The sequence below is a fragment of the Amphiura filiformis genome, chromosome 14, assembly GCF_039555335.1.
Source record: "Amphiura filiformis chromosome 14, Afil_fr2py, whole genome shotgun sequence".
Lineage (NCBI taxonomy): Eukaryota > Metazoa > Echinodermata > Ophiuroidea > Amphilepidida > Amphiuridae > Amphiura > Amphiura filiformis.
The window spans coordinates 15,069,495-15,097,255 of NC_092641.1; the positions used below are offsets into that span (position 1 = coordinate 15,069,495).

At 35.9% G+C, this 27,761-nt stretch overlaps 1 protein-coding gene across 1 annotated transcript in view; it reads right to left on the reverse strand.

The window, feature by feature from the left end:
• LOC140169223 (uncharacterized) overlaps positions 1–11,276 on the reverse strand; it is a 35,970-nt gene extending 24,694 nt beyond the window's left edge. Inside the window, exon 1 of the mRNA XM_072192480.1 lies at positions 11,006–11,276. The gene's annotated coding sequence lies outside the window, so the exon portion shown is untranslated. The remainder of the gene's footprint in view (positions 1–11,005) is intronic.
• Positions 11,277–27,761: the final 16,485 nt, after the last annotated feature.

The window sequence follows — 27,761 nt, forward strand, 5'->3', positions numbered from 1 at the left end:
CTAGCTGCCCAAATTTAATATTTGGGAATACAATTTCTATAGAATCAGGACTACGAATTGGTGCATTACACATTCTCAAAATACAAGTAGGTCATCTAGTATGGGTCCATGATATAAGCGTACCATCAAAGCTGGCTCTAAAACTACAAAGGACTCCGTATGTGGACCGTGATGCACTTTAAAGCCTGAAGGTCTTTCCCCTTAGATATGAATTTTGCCAATTTTGGCCCGGATACCCAAGATCAAGAGTTCCCGGGGGCCCAAAATATCAATACAAAGGGTCTGTCGTTTCTCAATAAATATTCATGAGTTCCAAAGGTCAAATATTATAGGTCCCCGGGGTCTAAAATGTTTATAAAAAGTAATTTAAAGCAATAACAGTTCATGGTTCAGCACTTGGGCAGTGTACCTTTACATGGGTATATAAGCCTCATAATGTCAAATATTATTGGTACAGAGCCCACATAGGCCCAGACCCAGGGCCCCCAAAATGTGCCTCCCTCCCAATTGCCCTGTGCACCTTCCTTTTTAGACCTAAAACACCATGTTTTGGGCCAAAATAGGGTAAAATTGCATAATTTTGCCCGCGCGAAGCGCGCACTGGCCCTATATATTACAGCAAAATTCACCTTCATTTTTTTCGTGCTTCGATCACCCGCAAATGTCATAGTAAAATCGAAAACAAAATATGCCCGACTCTCTCTAAATTGTTATGCTTCTGCCGCAATCTTATACGTAAATCAAATTAAACTAAGCCACTTGAGTGCATACGCGCTCGTATATGCCCTCCTTACAGTGAGTTTGGGGCCCTCCAAATTTGGCCGGGCCCAGAGCCCCCAAAAAGGCAAATCCGGCCCTAAGGTGCATAGGCGTAGATCCGGGTGTGTGGGGATGGGGATAAATCCCCCTTTTGCACCATATTTTAACAGTTTTGTTTCAAAATGGCAACATTTTTCGCGCGCTTCGCGCGAATTTGTGTCATAAACTAAATAAATCGCCAAAAAGCCCTGGATTTAAGATTTTTTCCAACCCCATCCCCCCTTATGTCAAAATTCACGCGTACCAACGTATTGGCTTCGTATTCCTTGAGATCAGATTATGACCATTAATCTGGGATTTTGCTTGCTTCTTGACTATCAAGCAAAAACAGAAAAGGAAATATTCCTTGTTCTTTAGTACCGTTTACATGATGCAGTCATGTCTACAGTAGAATTCACCACGACCTTTGCAGGACTTAAACCCCATTAAAAGCTATTAAACCAAGATAACACTCATTGAAAACAGCTCAACTGATTAAATCATATCTTCCTGGTTAAATCCACACAACATATGTTTCTGCTTTACATATACAATGGAGCAATGAGCTGGTATTATAGTTTCAGTTGGGTGAACGATTATAAAGCGAACGCTAGAGAACAATTCTGTGTGGGCTTTTGTTTACGAAATGAGACAATGCTCTGCTTATTGTTAACCAACGTTCTTGAAAATGAGAAGCATGGTGGTTTGCATACTTAACACGGTTTGGAAATAATTTCTTCATATTTTTTGGTGTTTTCTGTCGTTTCCATATCCTTCCTAAAACACCAAAGTACGAATATTTCCAAACACCTAAATTAGCTAAAACGTTAGGACATGTTACAAAACTATATTTTCTAGAATTTCAGAAAAGTACTTTTAATATTGGCCGGTTATTTTTCACACAGCGACGTTAACTAGGCAATGTACTATTACCTATAACATACACTAAAACACCAAAGTACGAATATTTCCAAACATCTAAATTAGCTAAAAAATTAGGACAAGTTACAAAACTATATTTTCTAGAATTTTAGAAGAGTACTTTTAATATTGGCCGGTTATTTTTCACACAGCGACGTTAACTAAGCAATTACCCATAATTCTAACATACGCTATTTGTAGAGGTTACGCGTCAATGGTAAGAGCACTGTGTATTGTGTATAGGAAAACGGACAGTAACTGCAGTATGAAACACTCACAAATCTGATAAACCCTCGAATTGGGTATAGAATAGTGTGAAATTGCAAATTTTCGCGCGCTTCTTGCGAAATTTACCGAAATAATATAGGCCTACATCAACTTTTACTTCAAATAGTATGAAATGGAATGAATGTTTGCGCACTACGCGCACGTATCTCATAACATTGGGCCGAACTAATGATCACTATCAAATTTTGTTGTTACTCTCCTCCCGACAAAAATTCAGGTACGTTCCTGATTTCAACTCTTTACCATTGGGCCCCGGCCACCGGGATATTTTGCTGACAGGGCCCTTTTCCTTAAATCCGCCTCTGAGGTCAATGTCAAGCAGATGTCATCAAAGTCAGAAGCCACCGCCTAACCTTCGTGGCTCGTGAGTCACAGCAGCTCTGGTTGTAATTATGCTTATGACTGGAGACAGTTTTGTTAATACAAGAGCATTGCCTCTATCATGCCACATGCATCTGTTTTCCATAATTTACATAAATTCGACTTTTTTTATGTTTCTGTTTTGTAAATGTGAAACTGCTTGTGAATTTTTGTCATTACTAACAAATAATTTCCAAATGTTTGCTTATCGGTTGATCTACTGTAATTCTGTATACGTATACTGACATGAAATTTGCATTTTGACAAAACATGGAGGGATTTGATATTGTGTCATATATCTAAAAACATGAGTGATATCCACTCCCCTTGTCCCCCGGGATTTATGTCTCCCTGTCTCCCAGGATTGATGCCCATGTTTGCAGTTATTATCTTATCGTTTGAGGGAGGAATATTTATTTTAAGGCAGCTGTGTACTCTCAGACATGCATGTAGTAAAAGTGCTATAACTTTGCAATTATTCACGCAAGACATATAAAAGTATACATTTTATAAAGGCAAGACATCAATAAATCTCAATATAAATACAGATTTGGTGTAAAAACAACAATTATGAAGAAAATCACAAAACAGTGAATTTTTGGCAATTTTTGTTCGGTACATCATAACAAAAAAACACTCTTTCCAAAAAATTTTATTTTGTTTTTCTCTTAGTCTTGAGGCACCATTCCAAAAACGGTTTTTTTAGTTTTTTGATATTGGCCTTACTCTTTGAAATATTGACCATATCGTCGGCTGTATTCCATAGTGGCGTATAGTGATTTTTGGTCATTTTTTTGAAAATTGGCACATATGTCTTTAATGATGTTCTCTTTCATTTTTTCTAAGTCTCATCAGTCATAATTAGCTAATTAATTAGTAATTAATTAATTAAATGTGGCGTATAGTTACAAAGTGACATTTTTCGTATTCCATAGTGGCGTATCGACCATACGCCACTTTTTATACACATTTTATAATTATGAAATATCGGCAAAAATGAAAAACATCGTATGTCATAGTGGCGTACGCGTATCGGACCTATACGCCACTATGGAATACGATGTTTTTCATTTTTGCCGATATTTCATAATTATAAAATGTGTATAAAAAGTGGCGTATGGTCGATACGCCACTATGGAATACGAAAAAAGGTTAGGGTATTGCGTTTTGTTCGTTTTCCATAGTGACGTATAGTTTTATTGTCAGTTTGCCAGCAAAAGTATGTATTTATTTCTTTTGAAAAATATATAACAATAAAATCTATTTAGTTTACTACAGAAATTTCACATCATTTACAAAATATAATGAATGTCTGATTTACACAACTCGATTTTAAATTGGCATTTCTTCAAACCCGATTTTCTCGAAAAGTTGTTTATTCGCGGCGCCCCACTATACGCCACTATGGAATACGGACGACGATATAAGGCATCAAAATGAACTTTTTAAAATTCACAAACGCCTATTTGCACAAAATGATGACTAAAATCGGAAATAGACCAAAATATAAAAAAATGAGAAAACCGTTTCTTAAGTCGATCATGCTTTTTATGATGAGCGTAATTGTTTACCTATAGATGTTGTATTTATTGAGTTATCGTGTACCTAAATCGTCATTTTACCGAGAAAATGAACATTCAAATAAAGGCCGTTGAAGTTTAAAGTGGTCACATTTTGCACTTTGATCAAAGCTCACAGGAGAATACGGCATTTCTCGTTTTTCTACCTTACATTACGTGAACATCGGGTAAATCCACAGACCCTTGAGAAGTTTGGGCGAAATCTATTCATATCTTGATGTTTAAATCGGGGGAAAGAACTTGAAAAAATTCACATTTTATCAGCTAAAACGGAGCCGTTTGACCGCTAGGGTTTTGTGAAATCAGTGCTTCCGTGATGCTTCCATAAGATGCGCCGCGCATGCAGATAAGCGTTGCGTATGCGTTGCGTATCTGTGCGTTAACAAATTGCGCGAATACAAAACGCGATGCGTTGTTGCGCGCGTGTACCCCGATGATACAACAAAGATTTTCTTCCCTTTTAAAGTGCGGAAACGAGTGAAATAATGAAAGAAAATCCATAAAATCGAGCAGTTAGAGTTAACAAATCTGGATTTTCTTTCCTTGTATTTATAAAAAACATAACAAAGTAAATACATTTCAAAAAAGCTCAATTTCGCGAATGAAACAATGTCTAGAGTACACAGCCACGTTAAATTTGGTAAATTTGATTCGCTATAAACAGCAGCCGTAGCGATAAATTAAAGATAATCGTCAAAGATGTACTTAAAATTCAGCAAATTTACTATAATATAAACACGCTCATAATTGCCACGATTCAGATCTACACATCACATCATTGCAAAACTCTTTGTACACAGCTGGTCCGAATGACGTTTTCTACACGTCAGCATAGTCGACAATACAAACTCAACAAGAGCACTGTGTATTGTGTATAGGAAAACGGACAGTAACTGCAGTATGAAACACTCACAAATCTGATAAACCCTCGAATTGGGTATAGAATAGTGTGAAATTGCAAATTTTCGCGCGCTTCTTGCGAAATTTACCGAAATAATATAGGCCTACATCAACTTTTACTTCAAATAGTATGAAATGGAATGAATGTTTGCGCACTACGCGCACGTATCTCATAACATTGGGCCGAACTAATGATCACTATCAAATTTTGTTGTTACTCTCCTCCCGACAAAAATTCAGGTACGTTCCTGATTTCAACTCTTTACCATTGGGCCCCGGCCACCGGGATATTTTGCTGACAGGGCCCTTTTCCTTAAATCCGCCTCTGAGGTCAATGTCAAGCAGATGTCATCAAAGTCAGAAGCCACCGCCTAACCTTCGTGGCTCGTGAGTCACAGCAGCTCTGGTTGTAATTATGCTTATGACTGGAGACAGTTTTGTTAATACAAGAGCATTGCCTCTATCATGCCACATGCATCTGTTTTCCATAATTTACATAAATTCGACTTTTTTTTTTGTTTCTGTTTTGTAAATGTGAAACTGCTTGTGAATTTTTGTCATTACTAACAAATAATTTCCAAATGTTTGCTTATCGGTTGATCTACTGTAATTCTGTATACGTATACTGACATGAAATTTGCATTTTGACAAAACATGGAGGGATTTGATATTGTGTCATATATCTAAAAACATGAGGGATATCCACTCCCCTTGCCCCCCGGGATTTATGTCTCCCTGTCTCCCAGGATTGATGCCCATGTTTGCAGTTATTATCTTATCATTTGAGGGAGGAATATTTATTTTAAGGCAGCTGTGTACTCTCAGACATGCATGTAGTAAAAGTGCTATAACTTTGCAATTATTCACGCAAGACATATAAAAGTATACATTTTTATAAAGGCAAGACATCAATAAATCTCAATATAAATACAGATTTGGTGTAAAAACAACAATTATGAAGAAAATCACAAAACAGTGAATTTTTGGCAATTTTTGTTCGGTACATCATAACAAAAAAACACTCTTTCCAAAAAATTTTATTTTGTTTTTTTCTTAGTCTTGAGGCACCATTCCAAAAACGGTTTTTTTAGTTTTTTGATATTGGCCTTACTCTTTGAAATATTGACCATATAAGGCATCAAAATGAACTTTTTAAAATTCACAAACGCCTATTTGCACAAAATGATGACTAAAATCGGAAATAGACCAAAATATAAAAAAATGAGAAAACCGTTTCTTAAGTCGATCATGCTTTTTATGATGAGCGTAATTGTTTACCTATAGATGTTGTATTTATTGAGTTATCGTGTACCTAAATCGTCATTTTACCGAGAAAATGAACATTCAAATAAAGGCCGTTGAAGTTTAAAGTGGTCACATTTTGCACTTTGATCAAAGCTCACAGGAGAATACGGCATTTCTCGTTTTTCTACCTTACATTACGTGAACATCGGGTAAATCCACAGACCCTTGAGAAGTTTGGGCGAAATCTATTCATATCTTGATGTTTAAATCGGGGGAAAGAACTTGAAAAAATTCACATTTTATCAGCTAAAACGGAGCCGTTTGACCGCTAGGGTTTTGTGAAATCAGTGCTTCCGTGATGCTTCCATAAGATGCGCCGCGCATGCAGATAAGCGTTGCGTATGCGTTGCGTATCTGTGCGTTAACAAATTGCGCGAATACAAAACGCGATGCGTTGTTGCGCGCGTGTACCTCGATGATACAACAAAGATTTTCTTCCCTTTTAAAGTGCGGAAACGAGTGAAATAATGAAAGAAAATCCATAAAATCGAGCAGTTAGAGTTAACAAATCTGGATTTTCTTTCCTTGTATTTATAAAAAACATAACAAAGTAAATACATTTCAAAAAAGCTCAATTTCGCGAATGAAACAATGTCTAGAGTACACAGCCACGTTAAATTTGGTAAATTTGATTCGCTATAAACAGCAGCCGTAGCGATAAATTAAAGATAATCGTCAAAGATGTACTTAAAATTCAGCAAATTTACTATAATATAAACACGCTCATAATTGCCACGATTCAGATCTACACATCACATCATTGCAAAACTCTTTGTACACAGCTGGTCCGAATGACGTTTTCTACACGTCAGCATAGTCGACAATACAAACTCAACAACACGGATCTTACATTATTTAACAAATTTATCCATAAAATAGACATTATCAAAGGTTAAAATTGATCGTTTATGTGAATATTTCTACATGTAACAGTTGTTTGAAATGGTCTTTGATGTCACTACAGCATCATTTAAAAGGACATTTCGTGATCCACAGCCTCATCCCCCCCACTTTTCTCAAAAAAAGTTGAGATTTTTATATCACTGGAAACCTCTGGCTACATAATGTTTATGTACAAAATATTTATTGCAGATTAATTCGTTTAGCAAAGATATCGTGAAATTTGAATTTGGTTCTGGTGCACCAGAACGAAATTACAACGCATTGTCTATGGAGCAGTGTAATGTAATACACATAATCATGCATAACTCGCGAACGCAAAATTGGAATCAACTGAAATTTTGGGAATAGGTTTTTTTCGTGGATATCTAATGAAAAATGACCAAAATAGAGGATACTAGGATCACGAAATACTCCTTTAAACAGAATTAATGGTCAACATCTGTTGCGTGTTATTGTCAAAAAGAACGCACGTAGATATTTGTTGAAGGGTTGTTTTCCCTATCAACGTGCATGGGTTCATGTAATAATGTAATATTTACATATTACATGAGTCTTACATATTGAGTCAGGTCTTTTTAACAAACTGTAACGGTTATCACATGATCATTACTGTATAGCATTAAAAATTAAATCAAAAAATAGAATTTAAAAAGTTACAAAACTCACCAGAAATATGTCAGATTTATAATAAGTGGTTAGAAAACCATAGAATAAATAATAATTAAAAAAACACCACAATTTTCTCATGTACTGTATACTTCTTACCAGTTTAATATAATTGAAAGACATAAAGAAAGCTTTATAAAATAAAGATGAGAAGGAAGGCAGAATTAAATAATGAGGGAAAAGAAAGATAAAATAATAACCAAGATAACAAAATATACTATAGACCTATATAAAATATATAAAAGGGGTGATATCAAACGGCCTTTTTTATTTGTCTTATTAACTAGTATCATATAACTTATTTATTTTAAAGTAGTTTCTTATTTTACTGATTATTAATATAATGAAATTATTTCAATAGTATTTTAAGGTAAAATTCTGTCATTTGAAATATATATCACATGAAGTCAATTTTATTTTTTTAATAAAATGTCAATTTTCACATCTGACTTACTTCGCGTGCAACTGACTTAATAAATATAACTTAATGATAAAACGAGAATGATAAGTAGATCGAACCAAGTTGTCCCAGCAAAAACAAAAAACGTTAAAACGTTTTAAACATTTGGGTTTTGATTTAAGTAAATTAAATGTCGGGTTATATAAAGGTTATGAAAACGTTTTAATATTTCTAAAGTGTTTTCAAAGTGTTATTGTAAAAAATATGTTTTGCAAATAGTTTTTGCCAAATATTTTGTCAACACTGAAATAACATTATGTTAGAATGTTTGCAGTATAACGTTTTTGAGTGTTTAGAAAACGTTTTATACCCTTTATAACCCTTTAAATAACCCGACATTTAAACGTTTGCAACCTTATCTAACCTTTGCGAATGATGTCGAAAATGTTTTGTGTTTGCTGGGTACATGCCTAAAATGAGAGGATATTTGAGTAATATTAATATAATTCTAAACATGATAAATAACGGGATCCGCTAATATTTAAGTTAATAATTAAAGGCCTATTCAGTGATAGCCTGCAAAAAATTAACATTGTTTATCAATTGCATAGCTAGGAGTGAAGGATAAGTCATTAAAGTTGTCATAGGTAGGCCTACAAGTATTTTTGCTATATGCAAAACAACGAGAAAAAACGGCAGTATTGACAAAGTTCAAATTCAATTCAATTTGAAATTACAGATACATGTAAAATATCTCATTTTGTTTGCTGGCTTAACCACTTTTGGTTTTCGATTTTTGAAGAACATCATATTGAGTGAAACTATATAACTTAATGGATACTTTGGAATCAAGAGGGTTAACAATGGTTAATGAAACCAAAGAAAATCACCCCACTGTCATGTTGCATGTGTTTGCAATATCACCTGCATACGCGGACAATTTAGCGCGTATGAGCTGCGACAAGTTTTTGCTAGTGACGCGCTATGATATATGTTCGCATCAACTAGGTTGCTGCCGAACGGCGCACACCTATCCGCATTTAGATTGTAACACCCACCAATTATCTGTGCAGCTCCCCAAATTCCATCGGGTGAAAGAAGTTTGTGATAACCAAACAACAAATCACCGATTTTTGCGATACAGGAGGAAAACCGGAGATCCCGGAGAAAACCTGCGAGAGCGAGCATGGAATCGGGATAAACCAAGTGCACATGAGTCCTTGGGCCGCGCCGGGGCTTGAACCCGGGACCTCAGTGGTGCAAAGCGAGGGAATTACCGCTGCGCTAACTCGCCCTCCCTTATAGAAAATACATTGTGGTGAAAAAATTCGGTTGCAATTTGTATGACCTTTACCTAAAAACTCAATTAGTTTGCCTGGACTATATAACCAGTGGACTACGGGTGTATATATAAATGCGCATATATAAATGCGCACGTGACATCTACAAGTCGCCATACCGTGTTCAACGATGTACCCGGATGTGCACAAATTCCACACGCAAAAGTATAGGCGAAAATGACAGGTTACAAGGAAAATTGGCTTTGCAAAATAGTGGCATTGATTGCAAAGGGCAAAATAATTTGACCCGACACATAAACTCTTTATTTGGATTTTCCATTACGGAAAAAAAAAAATTATGACGGAAAAGCTAGATATCGCTGATTTAAAAGTTATATTTCATTATTTCCGTGCTAAATGGGCGTGGCAATTGGCCATATTGATGACGAAATGTGATTCTTACTGGCATTAAGGTCAGAACTGGGTAGCTGCCGATGATGTTATTTGATAATGTTTGCACGTAGGGAACTTAGGGGCTGTCATTTTCTTCGGAAGGAAGGGGTCATGGATTTATTTATTTGGGAGTCAAGATAAGTATTCCCCCGTAGTGCCGCCAATGAACATAACTCTGACCCTAATTTTAACTCTAATTACAACGTAAATTGAGGAAACTATAACTTTAGCCCTTTTCGGCATAATGACCCTCTCAAACTAATAGGCTAGATGTCCCCGCCCGACCTCCTCAACTCTAACTTACTCATTCGCTCGCAAATGGACAAAAAACAAATTCAAAATGTGTTTTTAAGCACCTTTTGTGTCCCCATGCTAAATCGGTAATCTGTACACCCTTTGTCACCCTTTGACGTACAATTTAGAGTATAAACACGTAGATGACTGTACATGATCTAATCATCCCGGCTGGAAGATGTTGAGGAAGACTCGTATACTATACATCACGCTCATACGTTATATGACAATTTGACGTACAGTCACGTATGTGATGCATGGTTTGAGGTTTATTCAGCTAGTAAGTTAGATCCGTCATACACATTATTGTCATGGTATTATATTGTAATTGTATACGTCAATTTTGTTCAGTTTGATTCAACCGACTTATAAAGTTTTACTTTACACGGAAGGGGAAAGTTAGCAAAAAAACCAATTAATTTATGAGTGTAAAAGGGGAGGGGTGGGTTTGGGGAAGGGGAGGGACAAATAATATTTATAAAATTATAAGTAAGGCGAGAAAGAGAGAAACCCTGTTCTACGGGCGAACGGACCTTTCAAGTAGGGTCGGTCGGTCGGTTGGTATTTTTTTTAAATTTTTAAATAACCCAAAAAATCACAAAAATCTGTAAATAAATTTCAATTTGAGAAAATACAAAAAAAATTAGTTTCCCAATTTGTTCAAAATAGAACAGGGTTTTCGTTTTTCGTCGCATAAATAAATAAATAAATATACACCCGAAGTCCACTGATAACGGCGAAGGGCTCGTGGTCACCACAAAAGTGGGCGGCGATAATGTGCAGACTCGCCTTATTGTTGAAATAAAAGGTATGATAATCAACAAATCACTACATAAAATCTAAGAGAATGTACCTACCAATAAGACAGCTTTTCTTCTCAGTCAACGATTTTGCGGGCTCATTATTTGAAAGGTCTCCACGCTTTATTACATAGCCAGGCGGGATGCTCCGTTCTGTCGGTACAACACATTGCTGATCAATATCATTTTCCACTGCATGACATCATTAGGAATAATTCGCTGGTCCCGATTTATTTTCAACATACGTTGACATTGTTGACATTGAAGACAAACATTTCAAAATGTTACCAACAACTTGTCAGGTCCGAGGTCCACTAGAAAATATTCTCTCATGACTTATATGAGCCATAATTTTTTTCAAATAATTAATAATAATAAAAGAAAACCGGGTCTCTAAATTAATCGGACATACAGTAACACCGTTAATTTATGATATAACTACGTCACCATGATTACCTACCAACGCCAGCTAAATTGGAGGCAATCGTGTACCGGGCGCGTGTATTTTTATATTCATTTGGAATTTCAGCTGCCATCTGTCAAGTTTCATCTGATGTGCCACGTGAAAACATTTTGCTCGGAAACATAACACTTTGAGTTTTTGAAGAAATTGGTATGTACCTTGTTGTATGGATATAAACTATCAGTAGTTTTCTATCGACCCTAAAGGCATTATTATCATTTTGTTTGAGGGTTTGCCATTTTTACTATTGAATTTTGCATAGAAATATTTGACACAGGAACGCAATTTACGTTGTAAATGGAAGAAGAACATTTACAGATTATTATTTTAGCATGATCAATTTTGTTAGCTCATACGCAATTCTTAAAATATACTTGTGTTATTATTTAATGATTCAATTTGGTACAAGGTCTTTTTGTGTGATGTCATGCAATTCGTGTTGACCGATAATTCTACACTTTTGCGTATATATGTCCACAATCCTCAACAACAACCAAAACCGAAATATGTTAGTTATTTAAGACCTGGGAGTGCAACGAAGGCATGTTTGATCGTCGCCAAAGCATTTCCACACGCCTTGACTTCTATTCGCACATGCTATTTTGTCACTCTAAATTCAAAATAATGTCCAAGTTGTTTAGGCTAACAGTTATCATGAGATACTCCATATTCGATTTACGAGTTAGTTCCCTAAGCTATATGCATTTGAATGACAAAAGGTGGGGTTTTAAAAGTGACACATTTCCGCGATTTCTGCTGCCTTTAGTTACGGGCTTATTACAGCCTAACAGATGAACGCTCATTCCACTGTGTTCAATAATTGCGTGCTTCGAGAACAAGAATCAATGTAAATTTTTGTCACTATTGAAAAACTCACTTTTCATTCAAATTGCGGAAAAGAAGTCGTATCGTATCGAATGAGGAATAAAATACGCAGAACAAATTTGTTCATCTTTCGACAACTTTATTTCGTAATTTAGTTTTAGTGTCTTTAAGAATTTTGTTTTGTTACAAGTGTGCGGACACTATTTGTTATGCTTTTTCAGGCTACCGTTGATTAAGACATGAACGCGGCTACTCGCAAGCAGTTCGCGGAGGCGGAACATGCGACTGTTTACACCAAATACAGGCCTAAAGCAGATCCGAAGGTACTTGCAACAGTCATCAAATACCTCAAAGAAAAGGTCAGTTTCACAAATTACCCATAGTTTTTAATTTGATGCGATGGACTTGTCAAATAATTTGTTTTTTTTGTGTTTTCGTTTGTTTGTGTTTTTTTTTTTTTTTCTTCATTATTTTCACTGAACAAAACAGGATGCGCGCGCACATTTCCGGGGAAGGAACAAGGGGCATAACACAGACAAATTGCATGACAATGACGTGACATGTCAACCTAATCTATAGTGTGATCAGAATATTACAGTCTGATCAGATCATCTCCGGGGATCATCTATAGTATGATCAGTACGAAAAGTCCGATTTTTAATTTTTTCTCAAATTAAAAGAACCACTTTTTAGTGGGAATTGTGTGAGTTACACAGCTGAGGTTGTTAAAGGGTTAATATTATTATTATGGCACAAGCAAGAATATGAAGATCTGAGCGCAAGAAGACCGTAAGTCCACTTGGCCCTTCAACATGTATACATTAAAGTTACGTATAGTTTCTTAGGGTTTCATAATGTTTAATACATGTTCCGGGGTAAAAACATCATGAAAGATTGTGAAAGATTTGCTTTGGCCCCTGAACATGTATAAAACATAACCAAACTATACTAAACTATACGCAAATTTAGCGTATACATGTTGAGGGGTCAAGTGGACTTACGGTCTTCTTGCGCTCAGGTCTTCATTATGCTCTTTTGGTCTTTATTCTATAAGCTTTACCCTTTACACGCCTGTGTGAATTGGTGTACCTCGCTCTCTTTTCTGATAATCAAACATTAACTGGTGATTTGAGTAGCGTTCGAAAAGTTATTTATTGGTTTATAACATTAATTTCTTAAAGATGTGTTTATAATTATAACAAGGCAATTTTAAAGCTGCTTGCATTTTGTTCACAGAAACAAACATCTCTGAACGTGGCGGTAGATGTTGCTTGCGGATCGGGACAGGGCACGGTTGGTCTGGCGCCGTACTTTAATAAAGTAATAGGCTATGACATCAGCACAGCGCAAATCAACGAGGGAAGACGCGTTAATATGCTGGAAAATATTGAATATGCGTAAGTCAATTCAGGGACAGTGGAATTTTTGGGATATAGATCATTTTGCTTGTACCTCAACCCGTTTGACGTGTAGGCCTCACGTTGCTTTGTGAGCAAATCCTTCCATGACATTATTCTCGTGTTGTTACTACTAACTAACATCTGTTTTAAAGGTGAACCTCATTGAAAATAAAGTTATATATCAATGGAAAGCTTATGATGTCAGGAAGCAGAAAAGAATATTTTTTATTTGCCTAACGTACCAGGCTAGACAAAATCTCCATGCAAAGATTGGATATTGGCACCCCCCTAAATTACAAAACGAAATCGTTCAAATTGGGCGCTTTCGTTGATGACGTCAGCTCGGGGACACACAGTTACTTCCGGGTTTGATTGTAAACACAATACTGTGGCATGCATTGGGCCAATGTACGAATTAAGTCATTGTCAACTTACTTTACATGAAAAATATCTTCAATAAAATAAGAATAACATGAAGGAAACATCATGATCAAGTCAAGAATGAAGTTCCTGAATAAAGTGTGTGGATAAAAATGGAAAAAGTGCTGGCCGGGGTGATTTGGGATAGGCCAAGCCATCCACGATATGCATAGGGAATATTACAGTAAAGCACGAAGAGCGAAGATTCGCCGAAGAACCGGAATGAAAACAGATTGCAAAAATAACTGCTAGTGCTACCAGTTCAGATCGTCACACCAAGTTGAGATAAACTTATCACAATGAGAAAATGAAGGAATAGAATAAGGTACATGTACAGGATTTTTAATTATTTCTTAGCTTTACAACCGGTCATGTATGATAGGCGAACTCGTAGATACATACGGGATGAACTCAGTGGCTGACTGAGTCGCCGAGTGTTCGGTATCCGCGACTGTACTGTACTTGCAGACAAAATGACCGATTTGATATTCACATTCTGATATTTCCAACTTATTGCTACTTCATCAGCAAAATTTATTCCTGTAAATGTTCCAAATATCAAGGAACGATTGATCAAATCAGCTAATACACAGAGAAGTGCTCCCGGAAGACGAAGGCTAGCGCTGTTTGGGTATATCCGCCTCGCAGACATCAGCTCCTGCAATTTCTTCAGTATTTCGCTACTACCATCATCCATACAACAATTACATGGATGTTTTTCTTTTTCAGTAGGGCTACACCGATTGTGCTATCATCAAGAACTGTGACAGAAATGACAATATTATAATTTAGATTTCAGAATTCCATCAAATAACGGTCTACCAAGCCTAAATTGTATTTATAAAGTATTTGTTTCTTTCAATTGTCAATTCATGGAAAGAATATTTTCCGCAATGAACGATATCCGACCGGGGAATGATCACGGCGCTAGATATGAAAACCTTTTTATGAGCTGGATTTAATGAAATCTTTTTTGATTACTGCAAGACAATATTTTTAGAAATCAGATATTTTAAAATGAATCAAGAACAGGGAATGTCACTTGATAAGCAAGTATTTAATTTGATGTTTATATTTATTATTATGCCATGACCGGTCACCGGTCGCAGCAAGCATTTGCGCATGGAATTGATCACAGCGCGAAATTCGAACTCAATAACCCAATTATACCCAGCCAGTTTCGACTGATTTTGTCCAAAATTTACGGAAAATTTATGTGTTGACAATAATTCTATTATTTGCAACTTGAATATTCCTCTAATTTCAAGCCTAATTGCGAAAATGCATACAAAAGCAGACTTGATCACACCTGCTGCAACACACACCGCACCGCAAGTGCTATACCGGAGGACGAACTTGGCGACTCGCTGTGTTTGCGCATATCCACCTTGGTCGGGTGAATGCTATTTCTTCATCAGCAATTTACGCATCTTGTTCGGTATAAATCCATAAAACATGAATGTTTCACTGATTGTACTATCATTAAAGAATCGTGACACAAGTGACAATATTTCAGAATTCCATCTACTAAGCCTCAATTGTACTTATTTTATAATAAAGTATGTTTCTTTCAATCGTATGATTGCGTGGAAAGAATGTATTTACCGCAATGCGCTAAATATGAAAACCTTTATGGGCTGGATTTGATGAAATCGGCGTTTTTTTAATTAATTTTTGATTACTGCAAGACGATATTTTTAAATATCAGATATTTTCAAATGTATCAAGAATAGAAATGTCACAAACAAGTATGTAATTTGTTTTTCGATCATGTTTATTCAGTCCATGACATGAGCGGTAGCAGCAAGTTTGCGCATGGAATTGATCCAAGCGCGAAATTCAAACTCAATTACCCAATTATACCCAGCGAGTTATGACTGATTTTGTCAAAAATTTACGGAAAATTTATGTGCTGACAATAATTCTATTATTTCTAATATATATAGGGGGCCTAGAAGGAACCAGCAACTTGAAGATTCCTCTAATTTCAAGCTTTATTGTGAAAATCAGACTTGCCGGGCAGCTTGCAAAGTACAGGAAGCAAGTCTTGTTTTCGTGTTTCCGAGTAGGATCACGTGACTGCGAACCCTGAGCTTACGTCACGAGCATTCTCAAGGTCATAGACGATTGATTTGGGTGCTTTTGGGCGCCTTAAAAAGACCAAAAATTCATTCATTTTTTAATTTTTCAGCTTTATTGGCCATCAAAAAATCGGAAAAATAATTTTAGTATCCTGACATTATAAGCTTTCCATTGATATATAACTTTATTTTCAATGAGGTTCACCTTTAACATTATTGCGTTGGTCGCAACCCATAGTAGTGTACGTGAAGGGCAATAGAGACATTGCGATTTTCCAAACGCAGCGCGTAGCACGTACGTTTTCGCGTACGTTTTCGCGTACGTTAATACGGTGTTGAATATTGCTAGTCTCGGTTCCAGACTGGATTGTGCTCATTCGTCACGAAGGAGAACAAGAAAGTCAGAATAAAGACTATAATATTTGATCTAATCTAACAGCTTCTAACCTAAGTCGATAGAGGGCATAGTGATGAAAAAAGCAGTAATTTGAGTCTCTGCATAGATTCAAACAGACCGCTGTTGATTTTGATTAAAATTTTGACCTACATGCTGATTAAACCTAATTGTTTTTTGTGCTCCCCAAATATTATAGTTGCCCCAAAACATATATTTTGGTAGATTAAAGATCACTACATACATACATCATGGCTTTACTTTCAAAATGAGACTTTTTCGTCCTGAAAATTGGGCGCGTTGCATGGACTTAGACATGAGGTAAAATCAGCATATTTCAACGTAGCATCTGCGTTTTTTATTCTACGTTGGATCCAAAATGGGAAATCGCAATGTAATTTTTTTAACGCAAAGTATCACATACATTTCAATGGGCAATCTCTGCGTGTGAATATTGCGTTTAAATTTAGTCCATTTTTAACACATCGCTGTACCTTTATTTAATGATTTGTTACAAACAAAAAGGATCATAATAATAATTAGACTTTCCTTTATATGTTCATTATCTTTGATTGTCTTTAATATATTGTAAAATGGACAAATTTTGTGCATTTTCAACGATGTATCTACGTCGATTTCGCACGTGTAATATCTTCAAAAATAGCTAAATACGTGACATTGCTTCGATACAGGAGAGTGGTTTTGAATAGATCAACGTACGTCCGATGTCTACGTTTGGAAATCGCAATGTCTCTAATATCTTTCCAAAAACCCAAACAAAACAAACAAAAAAGGAAAAAAGAAAAAAAACACACACGACTTTCGTGTGTGTATGGGAGGTGGTATAACCAATAAATCATTTAACAATATTCAATGTTTACACATTGAGGCCTACGCAACCGACAAAACTGCATATTTTCAGTAATTTGAAAATAATTATGATTTTCTCCAAAGTGCTTGAAAAGCAAACTTTTTGACCATTTCTATGCACATCATATCTCATACAACCTGAATGAAATTGGTTTCCGTTTTGGATTTCAACTGCTTAAAATTCAAATTTTTCGTAAAATACGGTCCAAATATTTTGTTCTGAATTGCACAAATATCGTTTGGAATATAATGGCCAAATGAGTCTCATAGCGAACCGTGCTTGCTACTTTCACTTCACTCTTGAATCCGTTATGGAACTGTGACAAAAGATTGATAGACACCCTCTAAGAGCGTCCGAAGTTTTGTGTCACGTGACCTTGCTGGCTATGGGCGCTTCCAGAAATGTTTGGCCCTACCCCTAAAGAAGACAAATGTGACACATCTGACCCCGTATATCATAAGACATATCAAATATGAAAAAATAAACATTCCTTTAAAAAGGAATGGGGCGCCCAATGTGAGCTGGACGGGATATGATGATCAAATACGAGAGAAATGCTTCATGGAATGAAGCTTTCGTGTCAATTTGCGATTATGTGGGGTGGGACTTCTGTTTTGGGGGCCTATTGTAGTGAGGATATTGCTTTGGATATTGAATATTGTTGAATTTCGTTATGCAGGGCCTAGGGTATATGATGGATATTTGGAAGACACAAATAAGGAAGCTTCCCCCCTGTCCTTTATACACTCATTCTTGTCACACGACGAATTTCGACAAAGTCATGTAAACGTAATTTCGTTTTTCACCCGACCTCCGTCCAGAAACAATCCTGAAATATTGAAAACCTGGGGTCGGCGCACTCATGCCAGTTTATCCTAAGGTATACTCTGTGTCTTTTGTAGCCAACCCTGTGGCTAAGAGATGCTAGGAAATGCTTAAACTAATACAAAAAAATCATACCCTCCTTTCATATCAAACAATTCCAAGAAATTGACAGGCCTGTTATATCAAGGGTAAGATCGAGCGTTATTCTTCATGAAACGGGCACAGCCCATTTTTATGTTATTAATTCTGCTAAAAATTAATTAATAAGTAACAAAATTACGTCATAATTATGACTTTAAATCGGCCAAAGAACTCTATTTTAAACGGACAAAATAGCCATTGGAGTTTCTTTCACTTTACCTTGCTAGGAAGCCTTCCCAGCAGTTAGGCATATTACAATAAATATTATTTCATTCAGCATTTTGGGTAAACACTAACAAAATGACGTAGGCCTAAACCGTACGTTATTGCTTTAAACTGCCCAACAACGGTGAACCACGAGTCAAAAGTCGCCTAATTGGGCTACCATATCGCGGGGTTGGCAACTCTGGTTGCAAATACACTTCTGACCTTCAACACAGTCATGTCTTTCGAATTTATTGCTTTCTATGCTGACCAGAATTGAAATTTGTTAATTAATGTTTTTTATCAGAGATAGTCACCACAAAGATACTGAGCTGTGTTCTAATATCTTTGGTCACAATCCGTTAGCAGTCAAGCACATAAACCAATTAGTGATTTCATGATTGGTCAGTGGTTGTTTGGTTTGGTTTAAGGATTAGGTGTGCAGAGGTCATGGCCCTGTTGCTACTGCAATCACTATGGACCACACTGGCCTCATTCCAGTGGCATATTATCAATAACCTCAATTAAACAATCATAGTGCAAAATTTGACCTTACGTTGCAGAGTATGAGTTTTGTACTCACATTTTCAAAGGTCATTCAATGAATGCACAAATGTATTGGGGTTAAAGAACTGTGCCCTGATAGATGAGCATGTTGTAGATTCTTCACACTGTAAACAACTAGTTCATGTGCAAACATGTTCAAAACATACATAATCATAATGGTCAAATGTCACCGTCTATCGGGTTCTAAGAGGCGGTAAACTGGTTTAAACCATACCTGACCATACAAAGGTCACGGTTTATTTGGTGTTTTATAAGTCCATTAATTTTGTATTTTAAACAAAGAATATACGCACATCATTTTATCCCGTGCATATCAGAAAACAATAAGAAAATAAAATCCAAGCATATTGTGGTTTTATTTCTAAGCTGGGCATACTTTTAAGCAAAACAGATACGAAGTAAATCTAGCAAGACCGAAATTAGAATCTTTTTGCAAAGTCAAGCCAAATAATGGGCCGCCGCCGTAGCGGGCGCCCCACAAATTAGAAAGAAAAAGGCCAACAGTACATAGAGTATCCTGCTTAGGGAGTTCATAATCACGGTCTTATTTAGCACGATAATCAATGATCTATCAATAATCACTATTTAATTGCAAGTGTATGGGCCGGGGGTAGTATGTTATTGCTCGCAGTCGCTAGAGACCCCTAATGGTACAATTAGATTTTTCCCGTGTCTTCTTGGTGTCAGGACGTTTCGCCCCACACCAGTACATACCACTACCAGTTCGCCCCAATACACGTACATACCACGACCAGTTCGCCCCAAATACACGTACATACCACGACAAGTTCGCCCCAATTGACTCACTGTGTAAACTGTAAAGTGCTGTGAGTGCAGTGCATGCGGTCATATGGTCAATCAATACAACTTCCAATTGTTTGCATTTATATTCATGTATTATGGAATAATCAATACGACCTATTCATATTATAGTAAAAATTATAGTATTATTATTATTTTCTTATGATAACAATAAAAAATAACTATCATTATTATTAATAGTACTAGTATAATATTAATCATATCTTAATTATTATAAAATTATTGAATCACTTTACATTGTGTTGTTTAATTTGTTTATTTACTGTAGGCCTATATCTTTGTAAACAAATTTGACGGTGTTCTATGAATTTTATGCCATTAAAATGTATTTATGTATTTTATGAATTTGTCATGTTTTACAATCCATTGTTTGTAACTAATACAATTTGTATTTTCACTTGTAGACAGTATGCAGTCAGCTGTGCAGTGCTGTTTTTAATTAAACGTTGAGTATTTTGGAACAATTTGGCTGGTGCTATAAACGTGTAATGCTATGAATTTTTTTAGAAACCCATGTGATTCAGCCCCGAGATTCAGTTGAGCTGACTATGTTTATGTTATGAAAACATTTTATTTTTGATCATGTACTTTTCCATCCATATGGGTTTTTTTATACTTACCTATTTTATCGAGTATGTTTTTACTACCCCGAGAATTATTGGCCGTTTTTTGAAATTGTGACGTAGGCCTATATCGGAAGGCACGCGAAGAAGAAAAAGTTGGGATTTTGTTTGCAAAACTGGTTAAAGCCCAGTAGGTCTATTAATAAGATTTCGGTCAAATTTTAATTTGGTTATCCTTTGCCAAAATATTATTAGTAACGCGCTCCTTTACCCACATGTCCTTCTTTTTTTCACGCAAAAGGCAAATTTTTGCTCCCAAGACCCGGGCCAAGACCATTTTGTGGGAAAAATCCCATTATGTTCAGATGTGCAGGCAGCCAAAAGATTTAATGGTGTCTTGCAGTGCATGCAGCATGCGTCTGAACGTAGGCCTACATACATTATTATATCATCATGCATGGTACTGTATACTTTTAATGTAGGGAGTGGGATTTTTGACGCCATACTAAACGTTTAACAATAACACCCCTCCACACCCCGTTCAGCAGTATAAACATTGAGCGCGGAAATGGAAAATGTTACTTTTGCGCACATAAATCTGAATTTGAGTTTTCTTTCTCCAATAATTCGAAATGGAAAATCTTTCCCAAATAATTTTGTTTCTTTGCTTGGTTAGTTGTTCTCTATACAACCACACCCGGTAGGCCTATACCCCCCCCACACACACACCCCCACACACACATAACACACATCGTCATGATCGGTCACCCATATACTCAAACATTAGGCCTACTCATGATAATGGTGTCTTCCAGTGCATGCAACGTGTATGAGACATTATTATATCTTCATGCATGGTAATGTATCCGGTATGTATACTTTTCATGCAAGAATGGGATTTCTGACGTTGTAGGCATACTAAACCTTTTAAAAACAACTATTTTTTATAATATACACCCCTCCACCCTCGGACTCCACCCCTAAGTTACATAATGCACACCTTCATGAACAGTATTGAACAGAATAAAATAATTGAGCGCGGAATTGGAAAATGTTACTTTTGCGCGCATAAATCCGAATTTGTGTTTTCTTTCCGCTATAATTCGAAATGGAAATTATTTCCCATTTAATTCTTTTTACAACATAATATAGGCTAAAGCCACGATTTCTCCGTGTTACAAAATTCTGTGTTACAAATTGGACAATTTCCGTGATTTTCCATTTTCCAATATAAAGCACTGAAAAGTGAAAACAAACATGTTTTATAAGTGTATTTTGTCTTACCCTTTACTGTAGTAGGCCTAGAATTAATGCTAAAATGGATTGTTTAATGGTTTTGATTACTGCCCGATAATCACCTTTCTTTGTTTTATTTTGCAAATCAACACAACAGTTAGACATTTTACTCAAGTTCAGCGTGTTCTGCATTCAAAGTCCATAGTCGGATTTTCGGGGTTCGCTATCAATAAACTGGTAGATTCCAAAATCAGAATTGTTCAGTATTAAAGTGAGCCATTATAATTATGCAAGATAGTGTTGCATTCAATTACTTTTATTGTCACTAATCATCTGATATTTTTAACTCTTTATGACCATTTTACTATTGAATACTTTAATTTTAATAAACATCAGTATAATTTTGAGTTCAACGAAATGGGTTCATCTTGAATAATAATAACATATTTTTAATAAAATTCGACTATGGCATAGTCTAAAGAGCTTTTAAAATCCCCGATAAATTCTTTGTTGAATACTAGCATTTCCATCAATGCAACATATTACATAGCCTATATAATAACGTTAACATTAGAATGTATATTTGATAATGACTATTATCAGTAACAACCGGAGGGGGCCTTAAATCAAATTTAAATAATCAAATTTAAATAATAAGTAATGTGCACACCCGCCTTCCAAATCTAGGTATATCAAACACCCAGATTTGGAAGTTAGGCCTATACGAAGTGGTCCTTTGTTACCAAAAATAAATAGATCTTTGAATTGGTGAATTGGCGCAGTATGGTACCTTTGTTGTCTGTGTCGTCATATTTTAGTATGAATTCAATAAAATAAGTAACCACTCGATGAACAATTATTACGGGTATACTCAACTGACAAATTACATTGATTAACAGTTTGAGCAAGTTTGAATGGGATGAAACTGAGTTCGTCTTATGCAGAATGAGATCAAACAAGAAAACTAAATGTGTAAAAAACAGGGACATATAGCCCACCTATCCCTTTGAGCAAGAGGATTTATAAATCATGATAGCCCAGGAAGAATTAATCCCTTTCTCTTTACTGGTAAATGGTCCCAATAGAAATACGCCTATTGACAGGCAAGTTGCAGAAATTAAGAAAAACAAAATGAATCATAATAACTGTCAATCACAATTATCAAAATTGTAAAAATACATTTATATTAGAGAAGTATGTCCTTTATAAATAAATCTGATATAAAATACAAAATTATATAATCAAAATAATAGTATTTTAATTAAAGATATATTTTTATTAATTTACATTTATATCTTTGATTAACCAGTTTTGCAAACAAAATAATTGGATTTTTCTTCTTCGCGGCACTGCCTCCCACGCCTTCGTCGCAAACACAAAACACGGCCCGTAATTCTCGGGGTCTTAATCAAATTGAGAGCAGACTACTTGACCCGGGGACTTGTCAAGCAATCGATCGTACATCAGTGTGTAAAGCACGCGGACGCGGGCCCGGGGACTTGTCAAGCAAGGTACGCCGTGTTCTAGTACTTTTGCGTGCTTGGTGCACGGAACCGTTGATTGAACACATATCACACCCGGCGTTTTCGTGCAAGTGGCAGCAAATAATCCGCCGCTAACACGCGGGGCAAAAAGTCAGTGCACAGCACGGAACCCACAAAATATCTCAAAGCTGCTGCTGGCGTTTGTTTTGCTAGTTGTGCTCATTTGTCTTTGAAAAATTTGTCAAATATTTTCAGTATTAATAGTTTCATTATTTAGTATGTTTATAGGACTGCAAGTTTTGAAAGTTTTGAACATCACAAACTTATTTTAACTGAGTTTGAGTCGGTAAAATAAAAATACACAAAACTCGCAAAGAGTTTTTTTTGTTTTATTTTTTTATATAATGTTTTGTTTTGCCATATTATGTAAATTATTACATAGCTATACTGGCGATAAGTAATTTACATGTTTAACACTACTTATTATGAATGTCCTTATTATATCATACAAAATATGAAGTTAACATGATTTGTAAAATGAGAAAGCATAATATTGTTATGTAAAATAAAGTACACGAGGATTTAATATTATATAACAAAATACATAATCAAGGCCTAAATTTCAGACATAGGCCTACACATGTATTAAATTAATTATTGTTAATGAAAATATAAGCTAATAATTATAGTGTGACATCAAAAGTTTATTTTGCAACACGGGCGTATCATCGTGCATTATGGTTTTGTTACGAGTACCAATCTTCAGTCCGTCAGCAATCAGCATACCATTTGCTTTAAATACTATAATATACACGCCGGGCTTCAAGCAATCGACCAGGAAACAGTCAACAACAGCCCCAATACCCGCGGTATAAAATGGGGACGAAAGTGCACGGGAGTGTAGTGTAATTGAATTGGCGTGTAACGGAAGTGGAGAGGTTCGAAGTGGCCTGTTTCCCGGCACAGCAGTAGATTTCCGTGGTTGAAAATTAGCGAGAAAAGCACTAAAAAGCGCGTTTCACAGCGAGAAATTGCGTATTCTATTTGAGCTTACAATCATGCTACAATGATCTCCGTGACGGAACGGTTATGATTGATCGTATTGATTGGCATTGGTCGCATGCACACTTCGGCAACGTTACACAGTGAGTCAATTGGGGCGAACTGGTCGTGGTATGTATTGTGTATTGGGTGAACCTTTTTGGGGCGAATGTGTTTTGGGGTGAGACGTCTCGCATTCGTCTTCTTTAGGGGGTAAAGAAGACATGGGAATCACATGTCTTCTTTAGAGTGGGTATGCTTTAATATACTTCAATACAATCGATATATATTTGTTAGGTCTACATTTTTCTACAATTTATTCATTGATTGGTGAATGATCATTGTGTTACCTATAGACGAATCCAACGAGCCAAGTCATGGTCAGGATTTGGTCGGCCAATGGTAACGTATGTTACATTTCTTAAACATACGGTCTGAACTTTCGAATTTCATAGGATTTCTTTCTCAAATACATAAATCATGTGGATCTGCAAACATTGCTATCATATAATTTGCATAATAAACCGTATATTTAAGGACACTTTGGTTCAATTTCAGTGTTTGCAACCACTAAGGTACGTGTTAACATGTCGGGGTAACGTAGGTTTCACGAAATGCGACATATTTCGATGGCATTTTTAAAAACTCAAAGTAGGCCATGGCATTTAAATTTTCGCTGCTTTGTATCGGTATGGATTGTTACTTCAAATACGAGCCATGCTCCAACTGAATGCACGTCTGGTTAAGAATTAGCAACTTCAAATATCAAAAATATTTCATCTGCGACACGGTGTTTTGGCCATAAATCCCTCAAACAACCTGCCGTGGTTTATAAAAGGAATTAATGCAAGATTTAAAAATATTACCATTTTTCTGAGTGTAATCTGGTTGTTTGATTATGCAAAAGAAATTAACAATGGAAGTTAAAGCATTCGTGAAAATAATAATTCAATGTGTGCGACACGATTTTTTCCAAGTACTGCCGATTTATCGGTTTGACTCTATATCAAGGGGGTGACACGAAATTCACGGTTGTTCTATTAGCAACGCAAAACCTATGAAAAATTCCGCTGGTTTACTAGCTAGAAAGTGAGGCCAGTTATCGATCCGTTATGAATAATTCATGTTCGACCCTTGGATCATGTTAATTGATATTGGCAAATAACAACGTTGTTAGTTTTGCGAACTTTGCCTGTTCAATGAGAGTATAGCGCGTCCCCAATACATCTGGGCACAAACCAGGCGAAAACGATCCAGTTTAATGAAATGGCAGACGGGTATTCCCATCAGGCAAGAAAGTCTACTAATTTGATATGAAATGACATTTTGCAATAGCAAAGTCAAAATTAGGACTTGCTGTCAATAATATGAAGGAAATACGTGACAGAGGCAAGGTGTGAAACACAAGTAGTATTTGAAGTTACAATAACCTTTGATACCCGACCTGACCTTCCATAGCTTTCCATCATGGCGCCTTATTCGTCTTGATGTATTTCTATTATGCTCTCAAGTAAAATAAAATACCAATCTGCACTAAGCAGACAGAATGTTACTTGGCTCCCAGCATGAATTATTGATTTTATACGGAGGTAAAGAAATACACAGTTGCCTGCAAGCCGTGCACCATACTCCAAATACTTACGGTAAATCTGAATAATGGTCACATGTTGACATATCATGTGTTCGGGAAATCACGTGGCAACATTTTAAGATTTCAGACTTAGTTACTGGTTAAATTGTCATTTGTATTATTGATTATTTATCTTTGTTAATTAATATATCTTTTAAATGCTGATCAATCGTGGTTGGCTGCCCATATTATCTGTGAAATTCAATGTTTTATGAATATAATTCTACCACGCAGAGGGGGTCACACAGCATAATTTCACACTACTCGATTTAGCTAGATTTGGAGCTCTGCACTTCAAATTCACGTCAATTTCAAAGTTTATACACTTAATATATTTAATATAATACTTATTTTTTTGTTATAACAAACTGGAACACGAAATATACTAGCTTATTACCTGTACAGAAAGGGGATTTATACACATTCACTCAGCAATTTGACATGCCTGGTGCATCAAGCCATTCTCTGTCTGGATAACATGACTGTCGCCCTCAATACGTCTGGGCACAAATTTAAATAACAATACGCTATTTACATATGAATGCGGCCTCATGCTAATTTCCAGGTATTGTTCTATGTCTATTATGGCCTCTTTTGCGCCTGACTGGTTATATTGATTTTATCTATTATGAGGTGTCGGTGTCGCCGGCCTTGGAACAGACAATAGTGCCAAAAAAGTTAATCAATAATAAAATTGTCCGTTGCATCAAGGATATCGTGTAATTGTCCTTATTTATCGCTATATCACCATGATCAGATTATTGCCAGCTGGGTTAGTTTATTACAACATCTTTAATAAGATATCAAAAATGCACCTGTTTAAATTTTAATTAGAATAATCAATTGTTTTTACTCTCACGTATTTTACAATCAGGTCTGACTATTATACTAGACTAAAAAACATAAACTTCTACAAGCGCTTTGGTTGTGTTTATTTCATTGATTCAGACCTAACTTATTGGCTGGGACTTGATGAAAGAAATAATCTTAATCGGACGTTCCATTCCAGAGATGTGGCCTTTCGAGTGTCACGGTTGTATATAGGGCTGGTAGAACATGTTAAAAAGTCAAAAAAGTAATAACAACATATAAAGTGCAACTTTAAGGTACTTTTTCTTAATGTATTTATTTTTTATCGTTATCTGGAACATTATAATTTGCTTATAACAACATGAAGTAAGAAAATTTAAGCGATTTTGTTGACATACAACAAAAGATATAAGACCTCAAAACCTGGCTTTGTTTGGTGGAACGAACCTCAAGCATTATCATATCGAGGGCTTAGAGCAAGAAATAGCTATGTCCAAAAATGGCATTCTGAGAAAAACGAGTTTGACAGTTTGATCACAGCTGAAAAATCAGAAAATCTAGCATAAACAATAATCTTCTAAAAATCTGTTACCAGTACTGTTTCAAAGTTAATGCTAGGGTCTCATACGTATTGGTCCACTGGGTGGGGCACAGAATGGCCGAAATGGACATAACCAGTTCTTGCACAAAATTATAGTAAGACTTCTAGTGAAAAACTGGACATAACAGGCATCGGTAATTTTTTTTCAAGTTTCAAAATTTATTTTACAAACAAAACTGGGCAGTACCAGGACCCGTCAACCAGTTTCTGATGACACTCAACATACAGAGAGAGTGTAATAACAATCACGCTGGACATAGTCACTTTTTGCTCCAAAAAAAACCCCAAACTTTATGGACATAAACTGGACATAGCCAGTTCTGGCATAAATATAAAACAGCTTTTGGACATAAACACTATTGACATTGCTAGGGCGCCCTCTTTTGTTTACTTTTAGGCTTAGTCACTCCTAGTAGAGTAAGAGTATCAATAAAT